The 24,701-nt window shown below is 42.1% G+C and overlaps 1 protein-coding gene across 2 annotated transcripts in view; it reads right to left on the bottom strand.

Annotated features, from left to right (window-relative positions):
* The window catches only part of LOC149065910 (uncharacterized), a 99,529-nt gene that overhangs the window by 57,483 nt on the left and 17,345 nt on the right, over window positions 1-24,701 (bottom strand). Inside the window, exon 1 of one of the 2 annotated variants that reach the window (XM_089253392.1) lies at window positions 23,726-23,751. The exons of the other annotated variant lie outside the window; for it this stretch is intronic. The gene's annotated coding sequence lies outside the window, so the exon portion shown is untranslated. Of the gene's footprint in view, window positions 1-23,725; window positions 23,752-24,701 lie in introns of those variants that run through there. 2 annotated transcript variants of the gene reach the window in all.

Raw genomic sequence — 24,701 nt, 5'->3', positions numbered from 1 at the left:
ACGAATTCGTTACCAAAAGCCTATACGTGAAAGACTTAAATCACTGTAGACTTGATAGTACTGCATTTCTCGCCAAGAGTTGCTTATAACAAGCAATATTTGGAAAGTTTGCAAAAAATTAGACACATTTTTGTCAAGGACTGGCGATTCCCCGTACTTTTATCGATCGAATTCGATCACCTCTGATTCATTACGGAATAAAAACTCCATTCAAAATATTCGATAACTTTTTTTCGCCAAAAAAAAAAATTCTTGGAAACGGCAACCGCGGTCGTAACCACAGAATTTCGTGGAATCTTGGGGGTCGTTATAACCGAGTTTGACTGCATTTGTAACATCCATTTCAGAAGCTACCCGTAGGTTAAGAACCCGTGTCCTAGGAAACCATGGTTTCTAGCGTTTATGGTAGGTGTTGATTATGACTGATAATTTTCTCCATTGCAACTGTATGATGGTCTGGACAGAAACTGTTATTGGCGTCCGCACCGACCTTCATGTCTTCACTATAGGTTCAGAGACAGATAGCGCACTATGGAGATGACATCCTTGCACCATATGCCAGCAGCATTTCTTTCTGTCACGGGACCTGGTGCCATGTTTATGGACAATAATGCAAAAGTTAACACACTTTGTGTTGTCGAGCATTACATTCAGTCTGAAACGCTGACTCGTATGGAATAGCCACCCATTTCTTTTGACGTGAACCCAATAGAGAATATATTAGATATCCATGGAAAACATTCAACTGCTCTCCATGACCCTTTCAAAGCCTCCGGGAGCTGCGTACAAATCCTTCGCTTAAATGAACCCCGACACCGCAAAACGCCATTGATAACCTTATTATTCGTATGGATCGATATTGTCGACCCTGTGTATCCAGCATAGGTAGTCATATACCACATTGGGGCCGACCCTCTCCATTAAACTTCTTGTTGTACTGCATACTGTATGACTGTTCTTTTCCACGTCAATAAGGGGCCGTTCAAGTATTACGTAAGCAAATTGTTAGCCATTTTTGACCCCCCCTTGTCAGCAAAATTTCGTCATCAGCTCTGCCCCTCTGAATCCTAACTCATATTTTCATAAAGGGTGGCTGATGACGTAAGCATTATACAAACCCCCCCTCCCCCCTTGTCATCAAAAGTCAGCAAATCGGAAACCCCCTCCCTCCCCCCCCCATCGATGATGACGTAATACTTGAACGGCCCCTAATTTGAATTCGGATTTTCTATTTTCTTTGTAATTTCACCAGAGTGTGTTCTTTCCTTCACCCTTCAATCTTATATAAATTCCGATAAAAGAAGAATTAAATTTTCTTTTATCAGCATTTTTGATTTTGTTGCTTAACTTTTGAGCATCACTGTAGGTGCCGATCAGAAATGTACTAATCCCAGATCGTACAGAACAACTTCTTGATAGCTTTCTCGGCAGAATCGGGCAATAAGAAAAATAAAATAAAATAAAATGGAAATCAACGCATCCATGTCACGACCAGTGAATAAAGCACCAATTGTTGATCACGACGAGTACACGGTCTGTACCAACAACCCATTAACGTCCGCAATAAGCACGTCTTGTGTTGAGAAAAACGCGTGAAAATGCGTATTATTTATTTATTATAAAAAAGAAAGCAGTTGTGCAACACATACAAGGGGACCCATCATCATCCGTTCCCATTCAACTTTCTCTCTCGCTCTCTCTCTCAAAAGCGAAATTATTTCGGAAATTCCGCAACTATCCTCTCATCTCTTTGTTTCTGTCCAACTTCCCAAAAATACAATAATAATAATAATAACACACCAGTAATAATAACAACAACATGCGCGAGTTTCGCAAAAAAAAAGAAAAAGGTTTCTCTCTATATCACATTAAGAAATTCGCAGTCACACTTTCCAGACGCATGCGCCTTTTATCTCGTCAAGTTGTCCATTTTTCCCGTTGTTTTGCGTAAGTTCGAAGCAAAAAGAAGTAAAAAAGGTATAATATAATAATAAAACAAAAGGAAGAGACGAAGAAAAGCCATCTTCGAAGAGACAGAGAAACCCCGGGTATATAATACACAATAATAATAATGGCGGAAGATGCGTACGTACGCACATAGAAACAATGAAGAAATAAAGTTTCCGGCCCTAGGCCTTTTGTATTATCACAAAATCCTAAGAAAAAAGACACACACATGCTACTATGTATACGCGTACAATAGCGTACGTAACGTCCAATAAAAAGATGGCCGGCCCGCGTACGCTTTTGTGTCTTCTTCACTAGCGAAATTCCGGTCTTATAAGGTACATAGAAAAAGATTGGGATGGGTTTTTTTTTTTAAGGTGGCATCCGGTGGCGAAGTGTTTGTAGTGCTTACTCAATATATATAATGGTGATAATGATAATGGTAATAAGAAAGAGGAGAGACACCTTTTTTAATAGAAATCGGGGGTATATTCCGGTTGTGTGCGTTTCCGTGACGGATGCGCGCGGGTATGATGTCGATTTTGAAAAAGACGGACGGACGACGGCCACTAGGTCACCCCGTGAGCCAATTCCACCGACGCTCTTTTCAAGATAACTCAAAGAGATTCTCTCTTTTCTCTGAAGAGAAAAATCCTCTCATTTTTTTTCCCCTTTCTTATTATGAGAGGGGATTAAAGTTGGTTAGAAGAGCGCGGGTGTGTGACGCCCATGTATACCGTTATCCGGTTGTCACTATTACAATCTCGGTACCGACTTGCGGACATGTCGCTTGCCCTGACCGTTTGTGGCGAAGTGAGTGACTAAGTAAGTGAATGTATGCGTGACCAAGTGAGTGACTGTATGAGAGACCAAATGAGTGACCGTGATAAAGTGAGTGGAAGAGTGACTGTATATGAGTAAACAAGTGAGTGGCTGTATATGAGTGAGCAAACGAGTGGGTGAGGGACCAGAGCAGTGGTGCATGACCGTAGGAGTGGGCGTGATAAAGTGAGTGGAAGAGTGACCGTGAGAGGGAAAAAGTGAGTGACTGTATATGAGTAAACAAGTGAGTGACAGTGAGAGGGAAAAAGTGAGTGACTGTATATGAGTAAACAAGTGAGTGACCGTGAGAGGGAAAAAGTGAGTGACCGTGAGAGGGAAAAAGTGAGTGAACGTGAGAGGGAAAAAGTGAGTGACCGTGAGAGGGAAAAAGTGAGTGACTGTATATGAGTAAACAAGTGTGTGACTGTATATGAGTAAATAAGTGAGTGGCTGTATATGAGTGAGTAAACGAGTGGGTGAGGGACCAGAGCAGTGGTGCATGACCGTAGGAGTGGGCGTGATAAAGTGAGTGGAAGAGTGACCGTGAGAGGGAAAAAGTGAGTGACTGTATATGAGTAAACAAGTGAGTGACCGTGAGAGGGAAAAAGTGAGTGACCGTGAGAGGGAAAAAGTGAGTGACCGTGAGAGGGAAAAAGTGAGTGACCGTGAGAGGGAAAAAGTGAGTGACTGTATATGAGTAAACAAGTGAGTGACTGTATATGAGTAAATAAGTGAGTGGCTGTATATGAGTGAGTAAACGAGTGGGTGAGTGACCAGATCAGTGGTTCATGACCGTATGAGTGACCAATTGAAGGAGTGAGTGACCGTATCAGTGAACAAGTGAGTGGGTGAGTGACCAGATCAGTGGTGCGTGACCGAATGAAGTACATATTGAACAGGTGGGTGACCGAATGAGTGACCAATTGAAGGGGGTGGGTGACAGTACGAGTGAATGTCAGTATGTGACCATTTGAGAGTCCAAGTGAGCGTTGCGGTCACGGACTTGGTCACTCAAAAAAGGTTAAGAATCTCTAGTGTAAACATTTTGAGAGCCAGTTCTTCCTGGTCTGGATTTATCGCCCCGTGCACATTACTTCAGCCCTATTAAGAGGGGGAGGGGCAATCACAGAAACGAATTGCGGGGAAGCTTCATTGTGTACACGCATACCAAGCGGGGAAAATATTTCCAGGAAAAGGGAATCCAATAAAAATCATACCCTACATTGTGATTCCCAACGAGTGTGGAAGTCTTGGCAATTTAGTAGTACTCGCACTAAACAGGGGTGCCTGGAGGTATCACAAATTTCACGAAAAAATCTCTGTATTAAAAGATCTTTGTAGGCAAAGCAGACCTTCATTTCAAGTTCGAGAAGGGGCTTGTCCCCCATCCGAGCACTGTATTAAAAATAATTTACATACAGGGTGTCCCGTAAATTCGTAAACACTGGAGTTTGAAAATTCACAAAAATGGAAAGAATTGGTTGACGCGGTTCGCGAAAGGGGATTTTTTCGGTGCAGAAAAAAAAAAGATTAGTTCGAAATTTTGCTGATAGAGGACCTGCACGAAAGCAAATCACAGAATTCTGGACCCGAACCTTTCTTCAATCTGTCGTGAGTCCGGAACATTCGTAAAGCTTCAGTCGGCAATTCGTGCAGGAAGTAAACCAACTTCAACTATAGTACTTTATCCCCCCCCCCTTCCAATGCAGGTGCCCTCGAACTGTGCGCCTCCAAACTTTGTCAAGGGCGACGCGGAGAGGCGGCACGGACAATTTTTTTCCGATGTTAAACTGCTCAGGGGGCAGGCCCGTCATTTAGGGGGGCAACGGCCCCCCCCCGGCTTTTGAAAATACACTACAAATGGTATATATATACATATATATATATATATATATGCGTACCTATAGTACATGCTCTTTGCCCCCTCCCCCCCCGGAACAAGTTGAAATGACGGCCCTGCGTCTGCGGGGGTAGCCAGGAGTGGAGAAAAGTTTGAGAACCCCTGCACTAATGTCAACAATATGATGAAAACCGTATGGAAGCGTCAGCAACAGGAACATTTTCAGAAATGAGCTGTTAATAACCATAAACTCCGAATTTTATAGGACTCTGATTTGCATATTTCGTAGCTTTTGTGCAGCGCCCTCTGTGGGAAAAAAAAAATTAAACTAACGTTTTTTGGGTACCAAAAAAAAAAAAATTTGTGAGTATAATCTCACCTTTAGGCAGGGATTACACTATAAAAGTTTGATAAAACATCTTTTACAAAACTTGAAAAATTCAACCAATAAGATTATCGGTTGCATTTGCTCGAGTGTAACCTATGAGCTTCATTGGTTGGATTTTTTGTTTTATAACAGGGATTTTATCCAAGTTTTATAGTCTAATACCGGCCTATAAATCAGATTTAACCGATAGGTGGTGCTGGACAAGCGGCTTCGGTGGAAATATGCAAATGAGACAGTTATAGGAACTTGCGCTCCTAATTCACAGCCAGTTCACCGTTATAAACCGTGTATGTGGACTTGCTGCACTCTGTCGTTGCTAGATTTGTGACTCCCCTGAAATGTTTTATCCCCTGTGGTGGTGGTGTAATAAACGATTTAGAGGCATTCTGTTCGTTATTTGCGTATCTCTTCTTTGACTTGTGTACGTCAGCGCCGCCTATCGGCTGTTTTTTTGAGTTTTTTCCCCTGTCTGAAAAAAATTCCGCGACCTAACCCTGCAAACCCGTTTTTTATTTCGGTTATTTTTCCGGTTTTTATGAATTTTCAAAGTTTCTACGGACTTTTTGCCCACCCTGTACTATATTATATATATTACATATTATATACAGTGAAATCTCGCTACAACGATACTCGATATAACGATAAATCCTCAACAACGATATTTTTTCAAATCTTGTTTGAAATTGCCCGTAGGCTAAAAATGTGAAACTCCTCTCGATACAACGATATTCTTTTCTATGATAAATCCCTCTATAACAATGTTTTTTAAATAGATTTTTGAAATCACTATATAACGATACTTTTTTTATATTTTATTAAAAATCGCTTCGAATTTAAATTTAACCTCGTCACTTGTTTTCGTTCTTCACTTTCGTTTTGCACCAAAGGGTCGCCAAAAGCTGAAAGAAGTTATTGGTGTTGCTAGTTTCTGTGCACGACACGAAAGTGCAATCGACGTAGGAAAGAGGGTAACAATGGCATAAATTTGATCATACGTAGGGTGACCATACGTCCCGTATTTCCCGGGACAGTCCCAGTATTTTCTGTTTTTTTGGCCGTCCCGACTTTTCGGCAAAAGTGTCCCGTATTTCCCCGTATTTGGAATCCCAATGTCCCGTATTTCTCTCGAGGAAATATGGTCAGCCTAACCATACGTAAGGATAATGTTGAAATCCCAAGCTGCGGTCCCCAGCTCCTATGCGCACGTGAAAGTTTTCTCCCTAGTCATTGGGTTCAGCTATCCATTTTTATGTTTATCGACTTGATAGCTGTCTTCATGGGGACAACGACGCGAGTGATTTGACACTTGCGAGCACGGGGCCACTACTATTAATCTTCGCTAACTTTTTGCGACACATCCCTGCCTCTTTTGAGGTAACGGAAACTAAGTTACTTTGCATCAGTTCAAGGTCGTGAGCGGTTCTATCTGCCTGTCTAAAGATAATCTTGCCTATCGATATAACGGTAATCCCTCTACAACGATATTTTTTCTTGGTCCGCAGAATATTGTTGTATCGAGGTTTCACTAAATATACCGTATTCCTTCAATTTTAATGGATATTTTAACTGCTGACAAATTTATGGAACACCCTATATATTAAAAAAACATTCTTAGATGATTGCGGGCAGCACTCGAGACAACTTTTTTTTGCATTAAAACAAATCTTAGATTCTCCCACAACGCGGGGAGGAGCCTGATTTGACTCTGGGGAGCCGACCGACCTGAAACATAGATGTAATATAACGCTTAATGTATATGTCTACGGACCAAAAGTTATTTTACATAGACAGTATTTCAGGGGTATCTAATCGTGTTGTTTCTTCTCGTGGGAAATAGCGAAACAATCGACTAAACAGTTTTCCGATTTGACTGTAATGTTTGAAGTAACCGTCCTCCATTGTGTGTGAGTGTGTTGTTCCCCCCCTTATATTATTCCTGATAAAAATGAAACAATGACTTTCTGTCCAAGAAAAATGCCACTCCCGTTTTTGCCACTCGGCATATCATATCAGGTGCTCACACACACACACATACAATGCAATTCTTCGTAAACAAAGCAATTCTTCATAAAAGCGATATTTCAGGCCCTTCTGGCCTCGAACAAACTCTTTCCTCCCTTTTATAACAGAAGATAAACCCCAACGAGTTAAACCTTATTCGCATATAAGACGGATATACTGTATTAGAATGTGTGACAAAGAGCAATCCCCTGTAGTAAGAATGAAGCGATTCGCATTAGTCCAGGGGGTGCTCAACCTTTAGGGCCACTTCACCGGTTTGAGAACGTGTCGCGGGCCCCGTCAAGTGATTTGTAAATGCGCCGTGGTACACTTGAGCGATGTGGAACTGTGCCGCGGGGAACTAAAGTGATGTGGAACAGCACCGCGGGCCGCTTAGATACTTTGGAACCGTGCCGTAGGCCACTCAAGTGATCACAGTGAGTTAAGGGGGTCTGTTAATATTCCGCGGGTCACTTAAAAGATCTGTGAATGTGTCGCGGGCTGCTTTAGTGATCTGTAAATATGCCGCGGGTCACTGAAGTGATCTTTATATGAGCTGCGGGTGCCTTAAGTGATGTGAAACTGCACCGCTGGTCATTTGAGTGGATCTGTAAAAGTGGTGCGGGTACCCCTTAAGTGATCTGGAACTGTGCCACAGATCAATCAAGTGGTCTATGAATATTGCGCGGGCCACTTGAGTGATCTAGAAATGTGTCGGGCCACTTAAATGATGTCCTGATGTGAAACTGCACAGTGGATCCCTCAGTGACCTACAAAATTTACTGTAAGTTCCCTGAAAACGTGCAGCTTAGTTAATTTTTTACGAATTTATGTTTGAGGTCACGGGTTTACGTCAGATGACTCCAAGGGCCACATTTGGCCGCCGAACCACGGGTTGAGCACGTATGCATTTACCCTTTAGCTCAGTGGTTCTTAACCCCGGACCTATTGGGGGGGGGGGTCCTTGGAGAGATTTCGTGGGGGGGGGTAGTTCATGAGCTTGGATGAGAAAGAAATTAAACTAATTTTTTTACGTTGCCTTGTGCTGAAAATTATTCCACAATGGAGGTCCTTGCCTTTCATTATACAAGCACAAGTAGGTCCGTGACCTTCATTTTTCCGAGGGCTTCATTTTATTGACCAAAGGTGAAAAACTCCCGTTTTAGTTTCTGTTGATGCGTCTGTTTTGGTTTTTGAAATCAGTGTTTCCCAAAGTGGGCAGTATCGCCCCCTGGTGGGTGATATAAGCTACGGACTTCTATAGGATCCTACGTGTTCACTTGAGTTGCAGGGCGATGAGAGGAAAAAAACATTTCTGATGAAAAGGGGCGAGGGGGGAGGGGAACAAAAAGTTTGGGAAACTATGCTGTCTCTTCAAATGAAAATGTAAGGCGGTTTATATTTGAATCCGTATTGCGATGGCGGGTCCTTCATCACCCTTTAGGGAGATAGATGGCACCTGCGTAGGTGGGGTAAAAAAAAAATCACCACTCGTGAACTGGCAGCCACTAGGACAGGCATCTTCAACCCGTTGCTCGCGAGCACCCTGGTGCTCTCTGAAACATCCAGAATGCTCAAGGCTTCTGTCCGATTTTGTGCTCGCGAGCACTTGGTCAAATTAAATACCTTGCACAAATTGCATTCAAGGATAGAAATCAGCCTGCTTACAAGTATTCGTATGCCAAACTTGGCGTGAAGGTGCTCTCCTTTTGATGATTGGTACAGGCAGTGCTCGAGAATATAAAAAGGTTGAAGACCTCTGCACTAGGGGAATAACAGATGGGTCGGATGTCCCGGGCACCATACCTCCTCCTCCTAATCCGATCATGGCCCACCGCTCTGTCTCAATGAAGAGATTTTAGCAGGTGGTCGAAGAAGACCTGGGCCCATGCTGGAAGGGCCACGGAATGCAAATTTTACCGTTCATTCAATGTTACAAGGGGGGCATCTATATATAAACGGTGTCTGACGGAGTATCTAGATGCTGCCTTGCCCGTACACAGTCAGAGAGTTAGGTCACTTATTGACGAAACGTTTAGAAAAGAATATTGGATGGCTGTAACAATTCCTAATCGGTGTGACATGGTTCTTCATGGTGCCATGAGTGAGCTGGGAAATGATACTGGCATTACGTTAATGATAGTAACGGTAGTACTTGGGGGGGGGGGGGTGCCACTAAATGCCTCAACCTGGAGTGAGCCCCCCCACTTTTGAGGGGGACCATGACCACGCGTTAACCATCTCATTGACATTGCCGAGATACCTCGTCTTGTCAAAAGCCTTTTATTTCAGCAGTGAAAACAACGGATATTTGAAATTTTGGTGTCATTATCAAGGATGCCGCAAAGTTATAACGTTCTCTGTATTGTAATTTCTAATGACCAGTTTCGTATCCAAAACCGGTTTGATACAAAGTCCGACATTTTTTTAAGTCGCGAGCACCGTCTGTGCCACGCGTATGGTCCCCACATCCTGGGCCCCTAGACCAGACTTTTCACGGGCCCTTCAGCAGTGAATTTATAGCATGAAAACACAAAACATTGTGAGATTCGTCTCGGGTCCTAGGACTGGAGTCCTGTCAGCCTCACTGACGCGACCCCCCCCTGCTCGCGACTTGAAAAAGTATCGAACAACTTTGTATGAAACCTATTGTGGATACGAAACCGGTCATTAGAAATTACAATAAAGAGTTTTTGAAAGTCATAACGTTTACGGCATCCTTCATAATGACACTAAAATTTCAAATATCTGTTGTTTTCACTGCTGAAATAAAAGGCTTTTGACAAGACGAGGTATCTCGTCAATGCCGGTGAGATGGTTAACGCGCGGTCATGGTCCCCTCAAGGGTGGGGCTGACAGGACTCACTCCAGGTTGAGGCATTTAGTGGCACCCCAAGTACTAACGTTACTATCTTTTACATAATGCCAGTATCATTTTCCTCACCTGGGGCAGTTAAATCAGCGTGGTCCAACCCCTCGGGGTAAAAGGCTTATATCCCTCAAGGGACAAAGCCTGGGCCTCGACTGGTCTTACAGTATCATTTCCCTCGTCTCGTCTTGTCAAAAGCCTTGTATTTCTCAGCAATGAAAACCGCAGAAATTTTTTAAGGCCAATAATCTCCTGGGTCGGACATTAGCAATGAACACTCTTGGGGATGCTTCAATGTTGCTCGCGAGCAACAGGTTGAAGATACTTAGTCTACAACGATGTGAGAAATTGGATAAAATCCCAAATCCTAGTTCGTTTGGACCCTCCTTATTCACCCCCCCCCCAACCCGAACCAATCTCAACACAATACCAAGGCAAAAAACCCTCATTATTAATCTCATTCTAAACGACAATGTGCCACGACAACTCCCCCCACCGCTTACCCGTATAATTGAATAATGATACAATAATAATAAAATAAAACACCACATACGAGTGTTGCACATGCGCGAAACGTAGCTGAAACGACGTGCAAATGAGGAAGTGCAGATTATCAGGAAGTCGTTGGTTTCAGCGAGAGATGGAGAGGGCAGTTTCGCAGAACACATATACACACACACACACACTTTCAATACACTTCATGACATGCACGGGGTTAGAGAAAACGAGGTTTTGGAACAACGAAAGCTTTGATTGACAGGAAGCGACCAATCAAAAATTGGCTTCATCCGATTTGTGAACGCAGAGAGAGAGAGGAATCTAAAAGTAGACTCCGCAGAAAAGTAGGAGCGAGAGAGAAGAAGAGCCTTAGAGACAGCCCAAGGGCTGGTTTTGTCCATAATATAACGCTTTAAATAATCTCCTCTTTTTCTCTAATCGTCATCAACAGCAGGAGATTCAACTTTCTTGAGCACAGGAAAAAAAAAAGAAAGAAGGTTAGGATCTCATACACACACACACGGCGGTAATAATAATAATAATAAGAGACGATGATCCACACACACAGCATCTAAAGACGATGCCAAAAAGAGCAAGAAAAAGGTTGTTCAGTGCGACGACCTTCCAAAAAGGATCGACAACCCAATTCCAGAACGAAAAGGAAAAGAATCTCTCAACCCGTTACATCGACCTTCTTTTTCCCATTTATTTCGTATGTATTTTTTTTTTAACCGTTTTATCGGAAGTCCGAGACTCGATGCCACTCTGGTACGTGTTGTGGATTGGATCAAGGGCAAAGGATTTTCTTTCTCTTCGTTCGTGTCGTGTGGATGCGACCGACTCCTCTAAGTGGAACGTTGTATCTTAAGCGGAACTTTTCATTTCGAGGAAAGAAGACGAGTTCCGCCATTAGTGGGGGGGATGGGGGGGTTGTTGTTACCTTATACCTATTTGTGGACGGTTTCGAACTCACTTTTTCCTCAATTTTTCGATACGATATCCTTCCACATTAAATATGCATCGATTAATTTACAATGGTTCCCTAAATGTGAGTCCAAACGGGGATAAATGTTTTAGTGCCCGAGTGGCGTGGTAGTAAGGTGCTCGTCTACCATCGTGAAGAATGTTGTCAGGGTCCCGGGTTCGAACCCAAGGGAGGATATAGATAAGGTATTTTCCCCTAATGAACTCGAGGCGACCACCGACAGACAACGCCTTCACTTCCAACCCATCTCACTAATGGCAGTAAATTGCAATATAGCGATATGGCCAGAGTTGGTGTTTGGTAAAGTAGTGGCTCTTAAAGTGCGCGTCGCTGCTCCTACGAGCGTCACCAACTCGTGTCGGGGGCGTCGCGGTGAATGTTTGATATTGGTGCGTGCCTGTTTAATTTTCTGGAGAGAGAGTAGTTCGTTGTTTAATTATTCCGGGAAGCCGTATTCGAATGTTGCTGAGGCAAGAGAGCCACGAGTAGTAGAAGTTTGAGAACGTGGGGTAGGGTTGGGGTGGGAGGAGAGTCATATCCATTGCCCTAGATCAGTAGTTCTCAGTTTTGGCACTCGCGGCTGCCTTGCTTATTCATGGTACATCTGCGGCTCCGCGGACTAATTTAGAAAATATCGTGCATTCATAAAAGAACCACTTCAAAGCATAAATAGGCATATACACACACACATGCAGATACAGAAGTACCCTTCCCCCCAAAAAATTTGGAATAGCGGGGGGCGGGCGGGTGAAGGTGGAAAATCACTCCGTTTTTTCTCTATAAGGTCGCCCCTCTCCCTCGTTCGAAGAGCCTGCATCCGTTTATGAACACATCAATATTTCCAAAGCGTCAAGAAGTCCCCGACAAAGGTTGGCTACTCTCACTTTGAGAAGCACAGCCATAAGGGGGGGGGGGATCACGTTAACAAGCGCAGATCCAGGGCGATGCGTCGATGGAGATGACTGATAGTGCAAGTTCGTAGGATCGTCCCGTATTTTATGAGATACAGACTTTTCCCGTATTATCCGGCGCTTCAGAGGGGGGAGATCATTCCCGTCTGGATCTGCGCCTGCACGTTATTGAACTTGGGAGGGGGGGGGGGGAGAAATAGCGATTCTTTGGCACAAAATTGAATTCATAAGAAATTCACTTTTATCTTTGGTGACGTAAGTAAAAATGCATCAAACCAATATAATGCCCTAACTCGGTGGTACTCAAATTTTTAATACACGCGGCTTCCTTGCCTCATTCTTGAGGCAAGATTGCGATCGTTTACCACAGTGATTCCCAACGTGGGCGTTAACGATCCCTTAAGGGTGATGGAATGTTTCAGGGGGAGGCGGTAGAAGCTGCGGGTATAACATAGGATCCTATGGGTCACATTGCGTTGGGGGGGGGGGGGCGATGGGAGAAAAATATTTCTGGAGAAGGGGGTGATGTGTGGGACAAAAAATTTTGGGAAACTGATTTACCAGAATGATCGCAAAAAGACCCATTTCATAACTCAGAATGAGTACACATAGATTTCGACACACGTTCCCTCCGACGCATCTAAGAGCCGTGAAGCACACTTTGAGAAACACTGCCATATCTCACATCTTAATTTCCCTCCGCCCCATCCCCCCTCTAGGAGTGGGCCCATGCGTAAAGATGGCACTGATTTACAGTGACATCTTGATAGAAGGGCCTGTCAGGCCTAGAGTTAAATAGGGGGCGAAAAGGCGAAAATAATTAGGGGAGACCTTTATTCATTTTTCACCAATTCTGAAAATATTTTTGATTAATCATTTCTTTTGTTATTCTGCGAAATTACTCCTCAAATTATTCTGAATAATTATTTCCTTCCCGATATATCTTGGCATTAATTGCCATCTCTGGTTTCATGATCAGAGCAAATGACTTGGAATTGCTTCTTTCAATAATTAATCAATTATTTTTGAAATTTATTATGAAATAATCTCTTGGGGGATTATTTCTTTCATTAATTCTCAAATTATTTGTTTCGAAAGTTCTAAAATGGGAATTCTACATGATTATCACATTTCTTTCAGTCATTCTGAAATTATTCTTCCACCAATTACAAAAAATTATTCCTCTTTCTACCCTCCTAAAATTATTTCAACCAGTTTCCGCCTGGTAGTCCAGTGGTAAGGGACTGTGCAGGTCTGAGTTAGAATTCCTGTTCGGGCATGCATGTGCAGGGCCGCAAATAGGGGGAAGGGCAGGCGGGTCTGGTACCCCGGGTGCCGAATCCACGCTTTATCTGCTTCTTCTACATGCAAGGGGGCGCCAAAATTCCGGCTTGTCCCGGGTGACAAAGTATCTAGTTGCGGCCCTGTGCATGTGTCTGTGTGTGTTTTTTAGCGCTAATAAATTACTTGAACAGATCTTACGGATCTCTTGGGATTATATTGCATACATTTATTTATATACCGTCGAATCCCGTTATAACAAGCACCAAGAGACCGGAGAAATCACATCGTTGCAAAGGAATTCCAGGTTTTTGTATTGTTCCTATGTAATCCTGGGGGATTAGAAATGTCTACGTTAGAACGAGATTTTCAGTATAACGGTATTCGTTAAAACGAGATTTTCACTATAACGGTATTCGTAAAAACGAGATTCGACTTTATTAAAAAAAAAATTTGAAATTTTTTTTTTTGTCATAAAAATATTTCAGCATTTCTCTAAATAGGCATGTTTTTTTTTTGGGGATGCCGATGTTTCCGTCTTGAAATACTGTACATGGAAATCAGGGTCCCCAAAAACCGTTTGGCGTGGGAGGGGGTTACCATGGGCGGAGATACGCCCCCCCCCCCCAGCATCAAAGGTGAAGTCGACTGATCTAATGCATAAATGAATTGACATCATCATCATCATCATCGTGCCCCCGTCTTCCAGGTCTATCTCCGCCTATGGGGATGTCACCATAATTTCTTAAGACGGCCCTCCCTGGTAACGTACCAATGCAATATACGAATTCAAAACCGTCTTTTATCTCTTAACAATTTTGTAAAAATGGTCAGCGTTTCGCGGCAAAATATTCAGTGTCTGTCCCATGTGACTCTACGTTTAAAACATTCCGAGTCGGAAATTGAGTGAAAAACTTATCCTCCAAGTAAATCACTATTCGGATAAATTGAAATACCAATTGATTTCGCAAGTATATCTTGTTTTACAGTGATTTTTCAAATAACTATGTGATTGCGCAACTGATTAAAATATTTTTAAGGTATTTTAAGTTATGAAACAAAACAATCAATTCCATCTTGTTTTCCTCTTTTCGCGTCGCCAATTAGTACTAGCGTAACGCATCTCAGTCCTCGGAAGGATGCCTGGTGTGTTACATTAAGCGTCCCTGGAAGCATGCAGTGTTTTTGTAGGGGGCGAACCCATAGTTAATGCACACACACACACATTATCGGTTACCTTTGATTACTGTCGCTACTATACCCAATCAGGGCAGTCTTAAGAGCATCATGGGCCAAATGATTTTTCTGAGGCCCTACCACGCAAATTTTCAAAAATCTCAACCAGATCCCATTTTTGTGAGGCCCTTTTTTTCGCTTGAGGTCCCCGGGCCGTGCCTTAAGACGGCACTGTACCCAATCGCAGCTGCTTTTGTGATTATTTTGTTGATTTTTTTTTTTTTTGGTTTGACCAACCCAGATGACCGGTATGGTTATCTAAATCATTAGAAATAATCGTTAGTCAGATCATGCGCTACTTTTTCACATACAAATCTATGGATCCTAAAATTTCCCGACAAAATATTTTCGATGTCAGGCTGAAGTTGTCAAATACTTCGAAAAGATAAATCAGCCTAGTAATCAGCGTAAAAAAAAAACCGATGTAACACAGGCATGCTTGATGTAGTGCAGAGGTTCTCAACCTATTGAGGTCCATGGACCCCCTCTTGCACCATTAATGATGAAGAGCACGGACTAATTTTCGGAGTGGTTTCAGTGATTACGTAAAGTTAGTGACTTAACTGTGTTTTCAATCAAGCTCACGAACCCCCTGAAATCTTTCCAAGGACCCCCTGGTTGAGAACCTCTAATATAGTGCAATGTTTCCACTTGAAGTGATTTTCTAATTCATCCGTAAAAATAGGAGTTATATTCTTTAACGTGGTGTGACGTCTTAAGTAAGAAAAATTATTTCTTTTTATTTTTGTGTATCGAAAGTTACATACGATTAAGGCAACTCCATAGTGCACTCATGTGCAGTAAAACCTCTCTTTTGCGGACACCGGCGGGACAAAAAAATTCATCCGTAAAAAAGGGGTCACCGTTATAATCAGGGGTTTAAAATCCATACTTTTTATTACACAAAGGGAAATTTTTATTTGGCCGTAAAAGAGGAGTGATCGCATCTGAAGGGAGGGAGTGTCCGTTAAAAGGGGGTTTTACTGTATGTTTTTGGAGCTATAATTCCGGTAAAAGAGAAGATCGAGAACGTAGTCTGAAGAGCTCTCTATTTGTGAAAAGTGTAATTTTAAACGTTGAATCATTTTAACATTTTAAAACGAAATTTTCTTTTGTTTCCTACCAAGGGGGAGGCTGATAAGGCTCTAAACTTGAAGCCGGGGGGTGTCGATAAAAAAAAAAAAAACCCTACTAAATACTTCCACTTGGGAGACTGCCAATATCCCTGGTCTATGTCCCGCCACCCCACTCAAGGACTTGGGAGCCCATGATACGCTCAGTTTCTATCATGTACGTTTTTTTGGATCAATTATCACGGAAAGGGGGCATCAGTTGCTTCCTGCTGGAGCTCTGGAGCTTGCGGTGAAACAAACCATCATTTGAGCGGAGAGTTTGGAGAATCTCACTGAGTTTTGCTGCCGGCCCGGGGGGGGGGGGGTCAAAAAAGGCTAAAAATCTGCTGACGTAATACTTGAATGCCACCTCCCCCCAGTAGTGTCACTCACCATAACGGGATGATCCTACGAACTTCGAAAATTTGTCAACCCTAATGACACACCCTGGATCCAAGCTCGATCAAAGCTTCAACGCACAGCAGTGCCACTCACCATAAATGTTTACGAGACGAGCCTACACAGTCCGTCACCCCCTTCACGACACCTAGCCCTGGATCCGCGCTTCGCCAGATTCTCCAACGCTTTGCAGCGGCCATTCACCAAGGCTGTTGAGACCACGATCTTCCCTGAACCGACACTGTTTTCCAAAGGGATATAATGCCAAGACAAGACAGAAACGTCTGTCACTAAATAGACACAAAATGATCTTGAATTGGGATTAATGGTTTGTCTCTCTTTCTCTCGTGTTCTTTCTATTAGAAGAAAATGGGCTTGACACCAACCTCCACCATCACCACCACAAAGTGCCCGTTTCCACCGATTACAATAAGAAGAAGTGTCGCCTCGCAGCGGAAACACGTCCATCTCTCTCTCTGTTCACGAGGATTATATTATGCCAAAACGACTCTTTTCCGTTCATGTCATATTCAAACACAGGCCAATATATACAGCAAAGGCAGGAAGCGCACAATCCCAGCCGCGGCTTCCATTTATGTGTTCGTATACGTATTACGGATGGATTGTGTCCTCCATCCACCTTCTCTTTTTCTCCTCGGGGCCTTCTTTATGGAACGTGGACGCTAATCGGCCGACAAAATTGCCGCCGAAAACAACAGGAAACGATCCATATTATGAAATACGTATGCAATTCTAGCACTCGGATGGATGAACAACAAGATGATGGCTCCTACATTCGACCGTTAGGTGGCTCTGCGTCCGCAATTTGACATTTTTACGAGCCTTTTTGTCATTGTGGTGGATGCTATACTTAGCGTGTACTGTACGTTATTGTCAAAGGCTACGAGATATTATTGCATATGTTACGGTGAATGTGATAAATTCGGTTGTAATGCATAATCGCCGAGCATTTTGGTAAGTTTGATGAATTTCCCTAAATTAATCACTTTCACCGGCGATTATGCATAGTACCCAAGTGTCGTTGGTAAATTCAATGAGTACTCAAAAAATTATCACTTTTACCAGAAGTTATGCATGATACCCGAGTGACGCGTCGTTGTTAAACACGATAAATCGTATAATATACTATCAATGGTAATTTATATATGTATTGAATCATTATATCGGGGGTTTGATCGTAAAATTTGTTATCATTATATCGGGGTGCGACTATATTCATCACACATGCTAGATTAGTTTAAAAATTTTTTTCATATTTATCAATTCACTAATTACACTAGGGTATTATGCATAATCACAGATGAAGGCGATAAATTGTCAGCAATTAGCAAATTTATAAACGACGCTTGGGCATATTCGCCGGTAAAAGTGATAAATTTATCAAACTTACCAAAACGATTGGTAAGTATGAGTAATCAGAGCCATCTCAAGAGCGTCGCGGGCCCCTCCCCCCGGACCAACTGATTTTTCTGAAGCCCTACCTGACAAATTCTCGAGAACTTCAACCAGTTCTAATTTTCGTGAGGCTCCCTCTTCTCTTGAGGCCCACGGCCCGTGCCCGGTCGGGCCCATGCGTTAGACGGCACTGTGCTTAATAACTGGGATTATTATGTATAGAAACCGATTTGTATCACACATTTACCGTAATATACAATCTATTCTCGTTCCCATTGGTGCTGAGGATGCGAAATAGTTTCATGACCACGTTTCTTCCACCTGCTGCTGACGAAAAACTGTAAAAGAGCGTCCAGTTACGTACTCGCGAGGAGTTCAAGGCAGATCCGAGTTTGAGGACATAGACAGTGCTCGTGTTGACGCTAACGCTCAATTTTTTTTATTCGTGAGGTGCACAAAAAATAGATTGATACCACAACAGGGTCGTGACTACACCGGGCAACTGTGAACGTACAATTCTTGGGCTCTTCGAACTACACAAGGTGGACCTTCAGGGTTAGCTAGTTACTTACTTATTAACCGATCAGTCCATATTCCGAAGAATTTTTAACAGATAGGTCACCGCCGGAGTAAAAACGGTGTTAGCTAGTTAGATTAAAAAAAAAATAAAGATTTAAACCCTGTGTGGATATTAAAGTGCCCTGGAAACCCCGAAGACCAATTTTAGGTTTGTTTTGAGAACTATCGATCAACAAACTTCTCAAGCAGCACGCGCGCATTTAAGCATTTTATTAACATTGTGGTCATAGGTGCCGGGATCTGGGGGGGGGGGGGGTCCTATCCCCCAAACAAATTCTGTGAGGGGGGCAGAGACCCTCCAATAATCAATGAATATACAATGCAATACACCTTTCCTGCGAATAGAGTGGTGCCAGACAAACTGCAGCTGCGATATACAGGTGCATCGGATCATTCCGTAATTTTACGGGACACACAATTTTTCCCGTATATAATTAGGCTCTTAGAAGGAGCTATCGTCCCCAACGCCCCCCCCCCCCCACGGATCCACGCTTGCTGTTGAATTCCACAAAAAATACCAATGATTTCAAGGTTACATCGGATCTGGAGCTTTTAGGATTTCGATTCCAGTTTTAAATTCAAAATTTAATGTTATTTAGAACGTGAGTAATGCATTGATACACTCATTTCCCGTTTCCGTGAGTATATAAATTTAGTTCTGATTAAAAACCACAATAACTGATTGGATTAAGTTTTGGAAAGCCGTGATGGCGTCGTGGCCCGACCTTTGGCCCCTCCCTTACGAAACGACACAAAAGGAAAAGTAAATGTGAAAACACAGCGACGACAAACGCATGTCTTTAATCAGTCGGGCAATGAGTGAATGATAAAGAAACGTTCAAAGAATAAGGAAAAAAGGTGACGATAAGGAGACCCGGATATTGACAAACCTTAGACATCGTCAACGTTATCAACAGGCTTGTCTCGCGATATTACTAATAGGGAAATGGCAACACACACAAAATTCTGACTAAAAAAAGAGTAACAATATTATTCTTAACCAACCGTACCAAATTGTTATTATAATTCGTAACAATGGATGGTTTCACTCGCATCACGAGTGTCCTTAATGGAAACTTTCCCAAAAAACGAGATAGACCGGACAAAACAGGCGCTGATCCAGGTCGATGTACCGGGAGGGAGGGGGTGACTTGTGTCGGTTCGTCCCGTATCTCACGGGAAATACGAATTTTCCCCTTATTATTCGGCTCTTGGAAGAGGCGATCGCACCAATCCCTTCTGGACCAGAGCTTAAGCGAACATATTCACTTGTGAATGAAACCGAGGCAGACGTGTCCAACTTCTAATGGAGTGGAGGTAGACATCTTCAGCTGCACATGAGACCGATTCAAAGATTTTCAGCTTCGAATGTAGTGGAAGCAGGCACCTTCAGCTGCGAATGAAGACGAGGCGCAGATATTGGTCGTGAATGGAGCGGAGGCAGACATTTCCAACAGCGCATGGAGGGAGGGGGGGATGGTAATGTGTCGCGAGGGGTGCCACATTGTGTAGCTTCATGGGATTGCATGGAAAAGATGGTTCTGAGGAAAAACATGATCACAATCACTGATGCAGTCGATGCATACGACTGAGCACTGATGCATAACTATGAGTGAATATTAACTATAAAGGATTATAAGGAATCAATATATAGAATTGATAGACGCGTGAAGATGATGCGACTGATCATCAATATAGGCTCAGAACATAACCTAACACCGATACATGGTTATGGTTATCACTTTTGCTGTCGGTCCCTGTATTTAAAAATCCATGGAAATTTTAATTATAAAAAATGGGTGTTAACAAGCATTCTGAATGATGTTTATATAACATACGTTAAGCACGTGAGTCTTTTCTTTGAATGGAAGTAATTGTTTCATAGTACTTGCATTAAACGCTATTTAGTGTTTAGGACTGACTGAAATTTGAGGTGACGAGAGCAATGAATGCGCTCGCTCCATCAAGGCAACAGTTGTAACACGCACCATATATATACAAACATTTAATATAAATCACATTGTATATTACTTTTTTTAACAAGTAAACGTTTAAAGACGTCCGAAGAATGGGAGAAAAAACCCTCAATATTTATTACATTTAGGTGGTTTTTTTTTCAAACTCTGAACTTGATTTTATTTTAAACGAAAATATTTTGAATGACTTTCAAAACAAATGTCAATCATGTTCAACATGGAAAGTGTACAGCTGAAGTCTTCACGAACAGGCAGCGCTGCTTGTAGCAATTGCCCAACAAGTCAGGTTTCGGTATCGATTTGCATGTATGAAAAGCAACTTGTGTTCCGAAGTTTTCTCTTTTTTGTTGTCAGTAAGGATGTTTCAACGCTAAGGCCCAACTAGACAAGATCCGGGACTTAGATGTAAGTGCCCACGGGTACCATGATAATATCTGGTACAATATTATGATTTTCTAGAGTATGAAAATTAGTTAAATATAGGTATGTTGGTACCTCTATCCGTTGATGGTGGAGGTTCCACAGTATAATATTGCCCGGGGCGTCATGATGCTGTGGAGACAATACGGCTGTCAGGGAAAAATCATAGAGCTCAACAAAACCACAAATCTTGTGGGTGTTGTATCAGGGCTATTTTGTTTCGCCTATTTTGTACACCCTATAAAACGCCCAAGCTAAAATATTCGTGCCTTATTTAGGATTCGTACTCAGACCGGCAGTTCTGGCACAAATAACCCATTCCAAGTCCCTCAAAACGATTCGAGAATATCTCTATAATATCCATATGATTAAACGGTTTGAGGGAGATGATTAACATTTCCAGGAGATACTGTATGGCATCGAAAATCTTTCAAGTTCTGAGCACCCTTAAGCTAGGGCCACACTCGTGTCCAGTCTAGCCCAATAGTTATTCGAAAATATTTGCTTTCAATGTTTGCCTCCCCCCTGCTGCAATGAAGCAACAGCGGCATAGGCTGGCTACGCTACACACACTGGCTCAACTTATCCTAATGTTCAATGGCGATTAATTTCTTCCAGAACACTCTCTATGTTGTGACTTTTGACATTCTTCGACCAATGAGTGGCCAGACGGATTGGAAGATTGGGATGAATGGTCTTCTCTTTGGAAAGTCCTGATAATTCTCTTCAGCCAGCCTTCCAATACCTTCCAGCCTCCAACATCTGACGATCATCGCCAATGGTGGAGTGGCCGTAATACTCGGTCATGATCAACCTTGGAACATACTGGGCCAGACTGGTCACGAATGTGGCAATAACTTTAGGACTGGGATTTCAAATGCCACGCGGCATCCCTGCTCGATCATTATGTATAGCTAGACCAGAATTTTTCTGCCGAATCTCGGCCCGCTAAGGCCGTCAAATAGCTTAAAAATCGGACTAGATGAGCTTAAGGCTAGGCGCAGACCAGTTAGACACGACTAGAAAAGACAGCTTTTAGACAAGCTTGGTCATTTTTGTTCACACTGATTTGTATGCCGGAACTTTTGAATTTGTCTGACTAACCGCTGTGCGTTGTGCCATACAAACCAACGTGAACAACAATCACCAAACTTGTCTAAGGCTACACGCACATCGGTAGACACGACTAGACCAGACAGATTTTTGGACAAGCTTAGTCAGTTGTTCACGTTGATTTGTATGGCGCAACGAAAACCAGTAAGACAAAAAAATTAAAACTTCGCATCATCAAAGTTTTAATGATGATGCAAAATGACATCAAAATAATGATGACAAGACAACACTAAAGCTGTGTTGTCTTGCCTTGTCTAACCGCTGTGCACCTTTGTCTTGTCAAAGCTGCCTTGTCTTGTCATGTCTTACCGAAGGGCGCCCAGCCTAAGAACCAAGTTGCGACCACCAAAAAAGGCAGAAACCCCTGGTTGAGAATCAGAGCTCTATTATTATATTAAATATGATTTAATCTCAAAATATCTCCTGCCACTTCTCTACGACACAATGCGTATGTTGCGTGGGGGTAAAGAGTTTATGAAATCACTGATCATTTCGGAATCGACGATGTGATTTCACTTCGGCGATCCATATAGAACTCGAGGATAATAGTAATAAAGTCCCGGTACGTCTCGAATTATTATCACAAGCGGAAATACCTTAAGCTATTTCACGCCTTTCTTCTGTTTTCGTATGCAAGTGAGAAAAAGTAATGTTATATTTGCCCGAAGAAGACGAACCACGAAAAAGGAAAGGGTCGTTGATCTGAACTCGTCCAAAACATTTCCAAGACGACGACGGCCGCTTGACATACTTTTCTTATTCTTTCTTCAGTTCATTAACACTGATTTCTTTTTATTCCTTTCTTATTCTTTAAGATGCACTCACTTCTCGTAAATTGCTTTTTTCCTACTTCTTTATATTCATCCTTAAACTCTCTCTCTCTCCTCTTTGCCATTTCGTGCGAGAAAATATTAAGTTCCGAATAAAAAAAAAATCGATTCCATTTTCTTTTACTTGCAATAAATGCTCTATTTCGGGGGCCCCGAAAAATCGGAAAAAGAAGAAGAACTATTCATTTTCTTTCTCGATTAATATTCGTGAAATTAGAACGTTCTCTTCGATCGGGGGATGACGCATTGGGAGCGTTTTCGTTTTCGTTCGATTTTTTTGTTGTTTTTGGATGAGCTAATTAGCAGCCGGATCTTGTTATCTGTGAAAGGCTGCTAACGTTACCTGATTGGAATTTGAACCCCCTCCACCCAATTTAGATGCTCTTTCTTTGTACAGAAACGTCGACACTATCACGACGAATCAAGTTTTGTTTTTTGCATGTAAGGTCGAGAAAAAAACAACTTTTTGGAAGCTTTTTAAAATTTTATAACTGATTTTCAGTGCTGATTTCAAGAATGAAATCCATTTTTTTCTATCACGTAAGGCTTTTCCACAAAACGATTTCTATTTCGGGGGGAATTAACTCAAATCCAAACATTTTGGAATTTTTATTTTTATTTTATCACCTCGTAAATATACATTCCTCACATTTGTATCCTAGCTCTGTCTTTATAATGATAGGCCCTAAAGTCACACTAAAATGATTAAAATATCTTGGACAACGATTTACTATATTCATTCATAACGCAGTTTCAATATGATTTGTATGCTGCTTATGTATTACCATTGAAACTTGATTTTTCACTCAAAAAGTGGAGCAAATATAAAAAAACCAGATGCCAGATTCGGAATCAGTACCTAAAAATGACTCTAAAATCACTGAAATGTCTTTCGCAATAATTTACTCTATTTACTTATAATGCGAAACTTCACAATGTGATTTGAACGCTGCTTATGGTATTACCATTCAGAGAAATTTGATTTTCCCTTTATCTCAGAAACTATGCGATGGAATTTTTAAATTACTTTTTCAGTAATTAGCATATAAAAAACTATAAAAAAAACACTAATTATTTTTAAGAAAGCTTTTCCATCGCAGACCTGTGTTGTTGATAGATCTGGTACCAAACCTTGACGTATTCACAAATTGGATGCCGTTGGATTAGTTCAGATATTACCAATCCAAAGATACCATTGATTTCTATCTTGTGGTAAAATGCAAAGGCCACAACGGGAAAATTGACCAATGAGGTGGCTGAAAAAGATTCCCACGAAAAATATGGATATCGCACACAAATACAACCAAAATACAGCAACCCAATATAAAAGCATACATCACGAAAGAAAAAACTAATAAATAATACTATATAATACACTGCGCATGAAAAAGATTAGGGTTGCCTTATCTAAGTATGGATAGCTTCTCGATTTATCCCACTGTCTCTATCGTACTTTTTAAACGCACCAATTGTGTTAGAATTCACGACCCCCCGGTGGATAAGCTATTCCATTAATTCACAACCCTATCAAGGAAAAAGTCCCTGCGACCCCACAACCTGGAATTTCCTTTACTTCGGAACCTAGACCAACTGGAAGAAGGGTGTTCGGAGCCCTTCGACTGACTGACGACACGGACACTTTCATGCGTGATTCAAAATGGCAGAACGAACTTTTAACTGTTGATAGGTTGGGATTCAGTCACTCGCTGTGACGAGAGTGATGACGACATCTTGAACAGGAGTAAGGTGGCTCACATTTCAGCCTTGAACTTGGCAAGCCAACCACATGAAACCGACTTAATCTGATTAACGCATCCCATCCATTCACCGGATTCACGGACTGTCTATACTATGTTTCCACTATGCGATCCAGACCAAATCCATACACCATTCAACCATCGCCGAACTTCAGATTCAGGGATCCAATCTCAAAGTGAAAGGTTTTATAGCTTTTGATATTGTGGTGTAACCCTTCTGTTCTGTGGAACACCACTTGGAAACCTTTGATTTAGTGCGATGGCTCTCAACCTGAAGCCATATAGTCTTTTTTGACCCATGGGCTATTCTGCAGGTCACAT

This window comes from Pholcus phalangioides, unplaced genomic scaffold, assembly GCF_987345545.1.
Source record: "Pholcus phalangioides strain wild (caught in Gottingen) unplaced genomic scaffold, Ppha-v1.0 ptg000037l_1, whole genome shotgun sequence".
Taxonomy (NCBI): domain Eukaryota; kingdom Metazoa; phylum Arthropoda; class Arachnida; order Araneae; family Pholcidae; genus Pholcus; species Pholcus phalangioides.
This window is presented reverse-complemented; position numbering and strand designations above follow the sequence as displayed.